Source organism: Elephantulus edwardii, unplaced genomic scaffold (genome assembly GCF_000299155.1).
Source record: "Elephantulus edwardii isolate Elephantulus edwardi_28Jun2011 unplaced genomic scaffold, EleEdw1.0 scaffold00086, whole genome shotgun sequence".
Taxonomy (NCBI): Eukaryota; Metazoa; Chordata; class Mammalia; order Macroscelidea; family Macroscelididae; genus Elephantulus; species Elephantulus edwardii.
The window spans coordinates 1720567-1732962 of NW_006399836.1; the positions used below are offsets into that span (position 1 = coordinate 1720567).

A 12396-nucleotide genomic window follows, 5' to 3' on the forward strand; every position below is an offset into this window, starting at 1 on the left:
CTTTTCCTTATGACTCAGGATGAAGTCTCTCTCAGGGAGGAGTGATAGGGAATGGCAAAGGATACACTGACAAAGAAGATTAATCAGAACTGGCTTTGACAAGCACTGTGGCATTTGGACAAGAACAAACTGGGAGGAGGGTAGAGAGAATAGTGCAACAATGAATGAGTGGAAGCCCAAAATCTCTGTAAATGTTTATGAAAATTAATAAAATATAATTATAGAGAAAAAAAAAACCAAGAAAGGAGTGTGTCAGTGCTGTATCTTTTCGCCATACTTTTGCTGTCCGTACGGTGAGCCAATCATTTAAGAAGCTGGATTTTATGAAGAATTGGACATCAGGTTCAGAGGAAAACTCATTAATAACCTACATCATGAAGGTGATACAACTTGGCTTGTTGAAAGCAAGGAGGACTTGAAATACCTGCTGTGAAAGATCAAAGACTACAGTCTTCAATATGAATTTCATCTCAACATCAAGAAAACAAAAATCCTCACCACTGGGCCAAAGGGCAACATGACAAGAGAAAAGACTGATGTCGTCAAGGATTTCATCTTACTTTTATCCCAGTCAACACCCCTGGTACCAGCAGTCAAAAGATCATAAAGCATGTTGCATTCAGAAAATCTGCTGTCAAAGACCTCTCCAAAGTTCTAAGGAGGAATGATGTCAGTTTAAAGACTAAGGTGCACCTGATTCAAGCCATGGTCTTTTCAATTACTTGTCATGCATCTAAAAACTGGGCAATGCATAAGGATGACAGAAGAATAAATTCCTTTGAGTTGTGGCTTTGGAGAGAAGCATACTGACTGTCAAAAGAACAAACAAACACGTCTTAAAGAAAGTGCAACCGAAATGCTCCTTAGAAGGAAGGATGGTAAAATTTCATCTCACATTCTTAGGGCCTATTGTTAGGAGGGGCCATTCCTCGGAAAAGGACATCATGCCCAGAAAGACTGAGGATCAGTATAAAACAGAAAGACTTTTAAACAAGATATATTGATACATTGATGGTGAGGATGGCAAGGTTCAGATTCACTGTTCACAGGATCGCTATGAGTTGTCGTGGACTTGATGACACGTATTGATAACATCTGCACCCACCCAAGAGCTGGATAGACCCCGGTGACGGCACCCTGCCCCCAGCTTTAGCCCTGAATGTGGGAAGAAAGAATTGGACTGATGGTGACCAGGGCTACCAGCACTCAACTTCAGTGGTCTTTCCACAGGCACAGCTCCACCCCAGACCCCCTGCACCGTCTCCACTTCCCAGATTTCTTGGTCTTCTCCTAAGTCCTCACAGACTCTTGAGGACCACACAGGACCCTTTTCCTTAGTGTCCCCTCCCAAACCTCACCTCATGTCTCTGGAATCACTTGTTTCAACACCTGAGGTCCTTGTGTCTTCAACCCGCCAAGAGCTGTCTATGAAGGTCCCCAGGCCTGGCAAGGCGGCCTCCAGATAGTGGCTGAAATCAGAGAATGAAGCGGACAGAGGCCCCTGGGGTGTTTCTGCTCAGATAGAATAGGATCTCAGTAAGGGTTCATGGGGTGCTATGGTGGGGTTCTCTGTCCCCAGCATGAATTAGCCATGACATTTCACTCCTTGCTAACCAGACTTCAAGCAAAGCAGACCATTAACTCAAGAGAGGCAAGGTTCTCACATACGTAGGTGGATACACCTGTGTACATGATCAGCTCAAGCGAATTGCTGAAGGTGTGGGAGGCCTTAAACTCTAAACCCTGAGCCATTCTGGTTTTGGAAACTCGGGATTCTGTTGCCTGCTGCCAGGACAAGCATTCTTGGAGGCAGGGTTTGAAGTAGACAAAGTGGATAGCAGGTAGGAGGCAGGGGTGGGGTGGGGAGGTGGGAGCAGGTATGAGCTTCCCAAATCTGTCTCAGTCAAGAAAGGTTCTGAGAAGACATTTGACGCTATTTCTTGGAAAGGGCCATCATATTCGGAACAGTGAAGTTCTGAGAAAGAGGAAGACCCTCAGGGAAATTGGATTGATACAGTGAAAGCCACAGTGGGCTCAAGAGTGTCAGGATGATGTGACGGTGCAGAACAGGACAGGGTTCAAGTCCATCGCTCACAGGGTTGTTAACAGTCATGCTTGACTCAATGGTGTCCAACAACAACAAGAAGGGTGTGGGGAAGAGCTCATGTTTATTCAGCATGTTTAGGAGAGAAAGGCACAGTTATCTTCAGAAAAGAGATTATGCCATTCCCAGGCTCACACAGTTGGCTTCGAAAGATTTCCATTTAGCTGTTTGTTGCATCATCACAAGACACGCACTGTACGTTTTCTTCTTTCAAGCTGATGTCTTATCTGATTGGGTGCTTGGCTATCAGGGAACATGCCTATTCGTGACGGCTGCCCTCTGGAAGGCTTGGCACCTGGAAGCTCTTGGCAGAGTTGAAGGTTGTTAAGAGGGAACACCTGGGGGGGCTAGGCTGCTCCTCTAGGGTGCCTTCCTGAGCCTTGGTGAGGCAAGCGTTAGCTGAAAGTCAGCCTTCCTGATGTGAACTATCTCGGGGAAAGTACTTTCATTTAGCATAGCATGTTTGTTGTTGCTATCAAGTCATGACCAACCCAAAGCTTGTTCCGCAAGTTTTCAGAGACTGTAAGTCACACAGGAGGAGAGTCAGGGCCCCTTTTTCTCGCTCAGAGAAGCTGAAGAATTCAAGCCAACTCGCTCTGAGCTGGCAGTGCAAGTTCTTACCAATGGGCCACCGGAGTTCCCAAAGAGGGAGAGGAAAGAAGAACGGAAGAAAGCCTGTGATTCAGAGCAGACCCAGGAGTGAGTCCGTTACACTTGGATGACGTGGTGGTAAGGAATTGCGGCCTTTGAGCTGTGGTGCTGGAGAAGAGTGTTGAACATACCATGGACTGCTAGGAGAACAAACAGGTTCATCCCGGAGAGGGTGAAGTTGGAATGCTCCCTGGAGTCAAGGATTCTGAAATTTTGTCTGACATACTTTGGGCATGTCGCAAGGAGGGACTCTTGCAAGGAGAGGGACATCATGTTTGGCAGAGTGGAGGGACGGCGCAGGAGAGGAAGACCTTCGATGAGCTGGATCGATTCTGTGAGTGGAGTGGTGGGAATGAGTGTGTTTGAGACGGCTAGGTTGGCACAGGATAGAACGGTGTTTAGGACTGGTGTATGTAGGGTCGCTATGAGTCGCAAGCGACTCGATGGCACATAACAACACTGGTAGGAATTGTACTGTCAACCTACAGGCTGACAGGTCAAATCCACCAGCCACTCTTCCCACGTGATGTAAACCCTCCAGAGGGTCGGCAATGAGTCGGTTCTGATTCATGGCACCTAATAACATCACCACTACCCACTGAAAAAAATGACCTTTGACACAAAGTCAAAAAGACCAATTATGTTGCTGGAGGGAGTGCCAACCAGTGTGCTATTGACCGCTGAGTGGAGAGGCAAACCACACCAGTTCAGGGATTTAAACTTCCTGAAGAGTTCTTCCTCAAAACTGTCCTTCTGGTTGTGGGCTAGGGTGACTTTTGGTGTCATCGTCATGTTCCTAACTGCAGTCTCCTTTGCCAAGAGCAAGTCAAAAAACATTCTGGTAAGAATGGTAAGCCAAGCAGGGACAGGTTACGCCTTCAACACCAAGAGAGGTCGACTGCAGGAGAAACTGACTCTTTTGCATTATGATCCCATCGTGAAGGAAAAAGTCCTTTTTGTGGAACAGAGAAAAATACGCTTCCTCTAAACAATGGATTGAAAATGAATTTGATTTATAAATGAGAAGACTAGAGGGTGGCATACCAATTCAGAAATCCTGTAACATGAAATAAAAGAAGAAGAAATGGCCTGGGATCACGGCCTCCTGTGATTTGAAGGCCATTGTGAAGGAAAACAATGCAGTGAAAGAAGGTTCTTCGAATTAGGACACAGATCATTGCATCACATTTATTTATCTCGCTAGATATTTTTATAGCCCTTAGTAAAAAATAATAAAATAAATTAAAAAAAAAAACTGTTCGAATCCACCAGATGCTCTGCCGGGTAAGGAGGGGCAATCTCCTCCTGTACCAGTCAGATCTGATTTGACGGTACACGCACACAAAAATAATAAAATTTAAAAAAACAAACAAACAAAAAAAAAAAACAACAACTGTCCTTCTAGGTTAAGAGAATAAATGTCCCATCCTCTTAAGGAGCCATCTTTCAATCACCCTTCTGTGACTAAAAGGACATGTCTCTCTCTTAAAATATATAAAAGAAATGTTATTTTTTCCTGTTGCTTTCTTGCCTGTTGTAACTCCATGGAGGCAGGTAGGATTCACCAGGCAAGTCCTTTATCAAACTACTGGGTGTACAGGTGCCCCTCTGGGGCATCATTGGTCTGTTTAGAGCCATACGGACTTGTGTAATGCACTCGGACTTCTAGTGTTGCCTCATTTTTTTTTTATTTTAATGAACTTGGAAGCATGAGTGGCACCCACTTCCGTAATAGCTTGCCTCTGGAAACCCTATGAACCTGAAGAGAGGAGGAAAGTTATACAGGAGGTGTCTAGGACTTTTGTTCATAGGGTCACTATGAGTCATTTGCCTCATTTTTTTTTTATTTTAATGAACTTGGAAGCATGAGTGGCATCCACTTCCATAATAGCTTGGCTTTCGGCCAGCTTGCCAAGCCTGACCAGAAAACAAGAACGGCAAGGATCAATCCGCCCAGAGTCATACACTTGGACAAGGAACTAGAAAAATGAGACTAAGAACTGGACTTGCTCGGTTTAGAAGCAGCCACTTGGGGGCAGCTTGATAGAATACCATGCAAGTGGAGTTGTGTAATCCCAGAGGTACGAGGTTCGAATCCACCAGACGCTCTTCTGGAGATGTTCTTGTTGTTATGTGCCATCGAGTTGCCTGCGACTCATAGCGACCCTATGTACAACAGCCCTAAACCCCGCTCTGTCCTGTGCCAGTCGCACTGTCTCTGACACTCCCATCCCAATTATCCCAGTCACTGAATCAATCCACCACACAGAGGGCCTTCCTCTCCTGCGCTGTCCCTCCACGCTCCCAAGCATGATGTCCCTTCTGGAGAAAGAGGGGCAATCTCCTCCTATACCAGTCAGATCCAATTTGAAGGTACACACACACAAAAAAATAATAAAATGTTTAAAATATTAAAAAAAAAAACAAACAACAGAACGTGGGAGGTGGTGGGCAGGGAGAAAATAGCAACAATGAATGACTGGAAACTCTAAGTCTCTGTAAACTTTCATGAAAATTAATAAGGAAAAAAAACCTTTTAAAAAATCTACATGCTATTTAACGCTGTAGCAAATAAAACTTAAGAACTGGAGGGTGGCAGGGAGCAAGTGGAGTTATGGCTAATTTGAACTTTTGAGTTTCTTCCCTGATTCTCAAATGATCCTTTATTGAAATACTTTCATCTTAGGTAGTTCTTAGATAGCTAGGCATTCCACTACAGCATTGATGACATCATCTATGACATCACGAGAGTGGTGGCCATCTATACAGACTGGGCAGTTCCCAAGATCTTGTTAATAGTTCCAGAGAGAGTTCTCTGACTAAAGATTGATGTCACATCTGACAGGCAATGCTGACAATCTCACCAGAAGTGATCTTCCCTCTGCCACATCCCACGTACACAACTTCCACCTCACTGGTGCCACTCGAGGGCGAGATGGCAGGTGTGGCTGGCATTGGATGAATCCGGAGATGGAATGAAAGGATAAAATCAAACCCCAACTTACCCCAAGCCAAAAATTGAAAAAACAGATTGCTAAATCTTGCTCCATCGATATGCTGGGTGGGTTTGAAACAGCCATCTATCAGTAAGCTTTGGAGTAACTAAGGTTATGTCTTTGCACTGGACGTAAGGCCAAGAACTCAAGGAAGGGACCAGAGAAAGAAAGGAAGCTGAAGAAGCTTTATTAAGGGGTCTCCCGGGCGGGATTCCTTGGTCTGCAGAGAGAGACACAGGCAGAGGGACAGACCAAGGAAATACTGCACCCTAAGGTGGATTTTTTTTAACCATCCAGTGTCTCTCTGCTCTGTTCTGACGACTGCTTCTTGGTCCAAGTATAGGTTTCACATTAGCACAATCAAGAGTTCTGGGATTCCCACTCTTCTCAGAGTCAGCCATAGCTTGTTATGATCCACACAGTCAAAAGCCTTTGCATAGTCAATGAAGCACAGCAGGGAGACACTGGATGGTTCAAAAACAAGAAAGGGGTCCATCAGGGATGTATTTTGTCTCCATACCTTTTCAATCTGTATGCAGAACAGATCATCCAAGACGCTGGGCTGTACGAGGAAGAATGAATGTGGCATCAGGATTGGAGGAAGAATCATCATCAACCTGTGTTATGCAGACGACGCAACCCTGCTTGCTGAAACTGAAGAGGACCTGAAGCGCTTGCTGCAGAAGGTCAATGACTGCAGTCTTCAATATGGATTGAAGCTCAACATCAAGAAAACAAAGATTCTCACCACTGGGCTAATTGGCAGCATCAGTATGGATGTTAAAGAGATTGAGTTAACAGTTTTGGGTTACTTGGTTCCACAGTCAACACTCTTGGTAACAGCAACCAGAAAATCAGGAGATTAATTGCATTGGGAAAGTCAGCTGTGAGGGACCTCTCAAGAGTACTGAAGAGCAATGACATCAGGCTGGAGCCTAAGGTGTGCCTGACTCAGGCTATAGTCTTCATAATTGTGGGCTATGCATCGGAGAGTTGGACAGTGACTAGGGATGATAGAAGGAGAATTGATGCCTTTGAGCTGTGGTGCTGGAGAAGAGTGTTGAATATAGCATGGACTGCTAGGAGAACAAACAGGTTTGTCCTGGAGAGGGTGAAGCCAGAATGCTCCTTAAAGTCAAGGATTCTGAAGCTTCATCAGACATAATTTGGACATGTTGCAAGAAGGGACTTGTCCTTGGAGAGGGACATCATGTTTGGCAGAGTGGAGGGACGGCGCAGGAGAGAAAGACCCTCGATGAGATGGATCGATTGTGTGAGTGGAGTGGTGGGAATGAGTGTGTTTGAGACAGCAAGGTTGGCACAGGATAGTACGGTGTTTAGGGCTCTTGTACATAGGGTCACTATGAGTTGCAAACAACTCGATGGTACATAACAATAAGGTGGATTAGGGCAGGTTTTATAGTGAGGGTCTTTAGGGAGGGACATTCCACTGTGGTTTAGTCAGGTGGGTGATCATCTAGGGAGAGAAGGGGGGCACTCCGTGGTAGTTGAGGCTGTCCACTCCCTTTGTTGACATGTCGATATTCCTTGATCCTTTGTTCTCCCTTTGAGCTTGGTTCTGGCCTGACAACTAACTGTTGTGATACCTTACCTTCTAATTAAGTGGGAAACAAAGTTTCTGCTTACTACAAGGACACTTTGACCACCTCTGTGACACCACAACCAGGCACCATCAATGCTGTGTCACTTATGCCTGGACCTTGGGCCACAGTTCTCACTAGCATTTAATAACATCGTTTCCGTTGTGATTATCTATGACTACTTTCTAATTTTTTTGGGGGGGCAAGTAATAATTGTTTTCTACTTGTGATGGCATGAAATTTCCTTTTTTTTTTTTTTAAGAGAAAAAAAGTCATTGCATTTAAGCACAAATTCTGGTGCTGACTGAGCAATCCTCAGGAACAATCTGGAAGAACTGGAGCTTGGAGAATGGAAGACAAATCTCTTGACTCCAGAGACCCTATAGGTTCCTGGGGCTGGGATATTGACCCCTTACACAGATGAAGTAACTGTAGCCCTGAGGGGGAAGTGGTGATAAAAGAGGAAGCCCTCGATTGAGGCTGGGAATATGCCAGCAAGCCCTGCCTCTACATATCTGGAACTCCAGAGCACCCCCCTTCCTGCCTCTGCTGGAAGCTCTGAGCCTCAGAAGCTGAGACAACAAAGGACAAGACTGCCCCTTAGGGCTGAGCAGCAACCAGATGACCAGAGGGATCTGCCCTCATGTGGCCCCATTGTCCTCCGCAGCACGGGACGCACCAGCCTGCCCTAAGCAATGCAGCATGGCTTAAGGAGTTGATTTGCTAATCTGTGATGCTCAAGCAATCTCACACGGGTTGCACCTCTTCCTTGATGTGGGGGAGGACAGGTGACATTGAGCACTGCAGACTGGTGGGAGGGCACAGCTGGCCTTGTGTGTACCTTGTTCACGGAGCCCTGGGGCAGAGCGGAGCCCCCCGGCAGAGCTGGTTATGTGTTGCAAGGCTAAACAAAAGGTAGGTGATTTGAATACACAATGAAAAGAGGAAGGCCACTCTGAGTCAGAACCAGCTCTTTGGCAGTACGTCTGGTTGCATTTGGTTGCTTACTGAGTCGTCCAGCCCAGGGATGTACCTTGCAGAGATGAGCTGGAGAAGCCCCCGGTAGAGAAGCTGAGTCACTGGTCATGTGACACGCCCAAGGTCACATAGCTGCTGAGTGCCAGCAGGGGCTTGAACCCAGGACCATCTGACTCCAGAACCCATGTTCTACGCTCTGCTGCCAACCCTCAGCTGTATCAGGGCTCTGGGTCCTGGGAACTGACTGCAGAGCCCCCGCCCTGGGCTGCGCTCCAGATTCATCTCATGCAGCCATACTTATTTCCATGATATTCCTGTTTGGATGCAGCCAGAACAAAAGAGTGCCCATCAGCCCATTGTGGGGCGACACGTGTCCTTCCCTGAGCCTGCTACGGCTCTGGGGGAATCGGTCTCTGGTGGTGCAACAGTTAGGCACTGTGCTGCTAACTAAAAGGTTGGTGGTTCAAGCCTACACCGAGGTTCTGTGGGAGAAAAGGTCTGGGGTCCTCCTTCTATAAATACCAGCCTAGAAAACCCTAAATCAAAACAACAACAACAACAACAGCCACCCACGGCCTGTGGGTCAATTCCCACTCATGGTGACCCTCCGTGCGGCCCCTCGGGGACTGTGGCACAGTCCAGAGTTGCACCACTAACCCCCAGGTCATGCATTTCTGGAAGTTCAAATCTACCAGCAGTTCTCTCTGCAGGAGGAACCCGGACAGCCTCCTGCCGTTACAATTTACAATCTCAGAAACTCAACGGAGGGCTGTTCAGAGTCAGAACCAGCTTAACGCTGGTGTAAGTTTGGGTTTGCTTTTGTTTGTTATTTAATCTTTACAGGAAACCGCACCATTTTCTCCTGCAAACTGACTGCTGGGTTCAAACACCTGGCTTTTCTGTTAGCAGTGCAACTGGTAACCCGGTGTGCAACCTGAGTTCCAGAAAACCCTGAGGGGCGATTCTCTGCCACATAACAGGCTGCTCTATGGCACACATGTCAAGGACATAGCAGATAAACTGAAATTCAAGGCCGGCTGCCTGCTGGCCCCTTCCACCAACGCCCCTCCCTGACGTCGGACTCTCCACCTTCCGCGCGCAGCACCTGTGAACTGTAGGCTGTTGTATGTTAGTTAGAGCTCTTTGTCTCACAAATTTGGCATCTCTGGATGCTCAGGTGTTGAAAAAGGTGGTTGAATTCGAGAGGGCTAAGTGATTATAACAAGAGCTCTGGTGACACAGTCCCTGGGGAGCTGTGCTGCTTACCCAAAGAGGCCACCTCGCTGCTGCTTGGGTCTACCAGCTGCTTGGAAGGAGAAAGAGGGCAGCCGTGCCCTCAAGGTGCCACTGCTCTGCTGGTTTAAATCCTCCTGCTGCTCTGAATGAGAAGGGTGCGCAGCCACGCCCTGTGTGGTTTACAGCCTTGGAAAGCCACCCGTTGGGCACCTTGGAGTCTCCAACTCACAGCAATGAGTGAAGGTTGAAGGCATGTATGAAGAAGGCCTGGTGAAGCCACAATTAAAGTGCTCAGCCACCCTCCAGAAGGTTCATAGTTCGGGCCCACTGTTTGTTCCGTGGAAAGAGGCAGTCTTCTCCCGTAACAACTAACAGCTCGGGAAACACGAGGGGGAGATTCGACTCTCTTCTACAGACGAGACTGGCCAGCTTTCTCCTGAGGAGTGGCTAGTGGATTCGAACCGCCAAGCTGTCAGTTAGTAACCCAACAGGTAGGGCCTTACACCACCAGGGCTCCTCCAACCAACACAGACTCACAAATGGTTCACACATGTGCCTTAGATAGTTTGCTTTCAATTTTGTGAGCAGACGTCTCCTTGGGAATCTGTTGCTGACCATGCTAGACCTTTCCTGGGGTGCCCAGAGCCCACACAGTGCTTCTTGCACCCTTACAAAGCAGCATCTGAATAGTGGTGTTAGTGAAGGGCACTGAATGTCCCACAGCCTGCCAAAAAAAGAACGAAGAGATCTACCTTGCAGGAAATGCAACCAGGTGCTCCTTTGAGGCAAGGAGGGTGAAACTTCATCTCATTCACTGTGGAGATGTTGTCAGGAGGGGTCGGTCCTGAGGAAGAGGCATCATGCTTCGTAAAGAGGAAGGTCAGTGCCCATCAACAAACAAATTGATAAAGAAGCTGTGGTATATCCACATAATGGAACACTACGCTGCATTGAAAAACAAGGAACTCATAAAATATTATATAAAAATGTGTGACCCTGGAGGACATTATGCTGAGTGAAATATCTCAGTCACAAAAGGACAAATACTGCATAGTGCCACTGTTGTAAAACAGGACTGACATCCAGGTTGGGGGAAGACTGGGAAAGATGGGTTCAGTAATGTATACTGCATTGAAACAGATGAGGGAGAGAACTGTTTAAACGGGATATGTGATTAGGTATTATTGTCATGACAGGAGTCCAGAACAAGGCTGCAGAGTGGAGTGCACCTGGGGGGAGGGATTGTATAACAATGAAATAATTTTTCTTTTACTTTTCAAAGAGTGTACGGCGGGGGAGGGGTGGGCAGGGAGAAAAGTCTCTGTAAATTTTCATTGAAATTAATAATAATAATTTTTTTTTTAGAAGAGGATGGTTAGGAAGACAGAAGAAGACCCTCAAAGATATGGGTGGATACAGTGGCTGCAGCAGTGGGCTTGAAATGTTAAGAAAGTGTCGATCTCTTGTTCGAAGGGTTGCCGTGTGTCGTAGTGGATTGATGACACTTAAGAAAAATGACTTCATCTGAGACCCTCGTGGTGGACCTAGAATCTTCGTCTCCTGGAGAGGGTATCTCAGCTCAGAGCCTGTCAGGATTGTGACAACCCTCCTGCACTCAGTGGTCATGATTCTCACCTAATCCACAAACATGTTCTAAAGCAAATAGCTTTTAGGAGCAACGCCGGGGTACTTGAGTTTGTATTCACAGGAGCTGCCTCACTGTTTGGTTTTCCCTTGCCTTTCAGTGGCTTATATAACTAGTTTCATTCCATCAGGGGTTACAAGAGCAAGGACTCAATAGACACAAACCAGTTTGGGGACAAACACCCTGGAACATGGGAAACATGTAACAGGAGTCGGACGGGTAGGCCTGAGAGAACAGGGCAGAAACCGGGCTCCCAGCCAGGTGTGAAGGGCTGGGGAGCCAGGCGGCGAGCCTCTCCTGCCTGGGTGTGTGTGTGTCAGCTGCAGGGATCCTAGGAGCCTCCAAAAGAATGAGGCTGATACCAGCCCTGAGCTCCCAGGGCCTCTGCAAGGCCAAGTTTCTCCACAGTCTCACTTCCAGCATCTTACACATTTCATTATAATATTGTCCTCCCCTGCTGCCCTTTGAAATCTTCTGTTCAGCTTCTTAATTTCTTGATTTCTTCTCTTTGCTTTGACATCTCAGCACTCTAGTACAGTATTCAGAGTCTCTTCTGACATCCATCTTGGTCTTTTCTTCCTCCTCTGTCTTTATGGTAATCTTTTGCATTCTTCCTGGATGATATTTTTTGTTGTTGTTGTTGTTGTTGTGTATTGTCGAATCAGATCCGACTGGCACAGGAGGAGATTGCCCCTCCCTCTCCAGTGGAGCATCTGGTGGATTCGAACCTCATGTCTTTGAGATTGCGGCACAGCTTCTTGCTACTAGGCCACCAAAGCTCCCTTCTGGATTATATTCTTGACATCCTCCCACAGCTCATCTGGTCTTCGCTCATTAGTGTTCAAGACCTCAAACCTCTTCCTGAGATGGTTCTGAAAATCAGGTGGGATAGACTCAAGGTCAAAGTTTGGTTCCTGTGGATTTGATTTCATTTTCCTCAGCTTCAGCTTGAACTTGTGTATCAGTAGTTGGTGGTCTGTTCCACAATCAGCTCCAGGCCTAGTTTTCAAAGCTGATATTGAGTCTCCCACTGGTCATATTAGCAAACCTAGCGCCCTTCATCCTGGTGGCCCCAACAACCCCACACTTGATCATCAACATCTATGAGTTGACAGGTGCCCGGTTACCAAGGCTTACAACACCCTGTGTTTATTGTTAGAACAAGAACTAAGTCCAGACTGGGGA

At 46.8% G+C, this 12396-nt stretch overlaps 1 pseudogene; it reads left to right on the forward strand.

Moving 5' to 3' along the window:
- The first annotated feature begins 3545 nt into the window (after positions 1-3545).
- Positions 3546-3818, forward strand: LOC102851287 (annotated as a pseudogene).
- The last annotated feature ends 8578 nt before the right edge of the window (positions 3819-12396 follow it).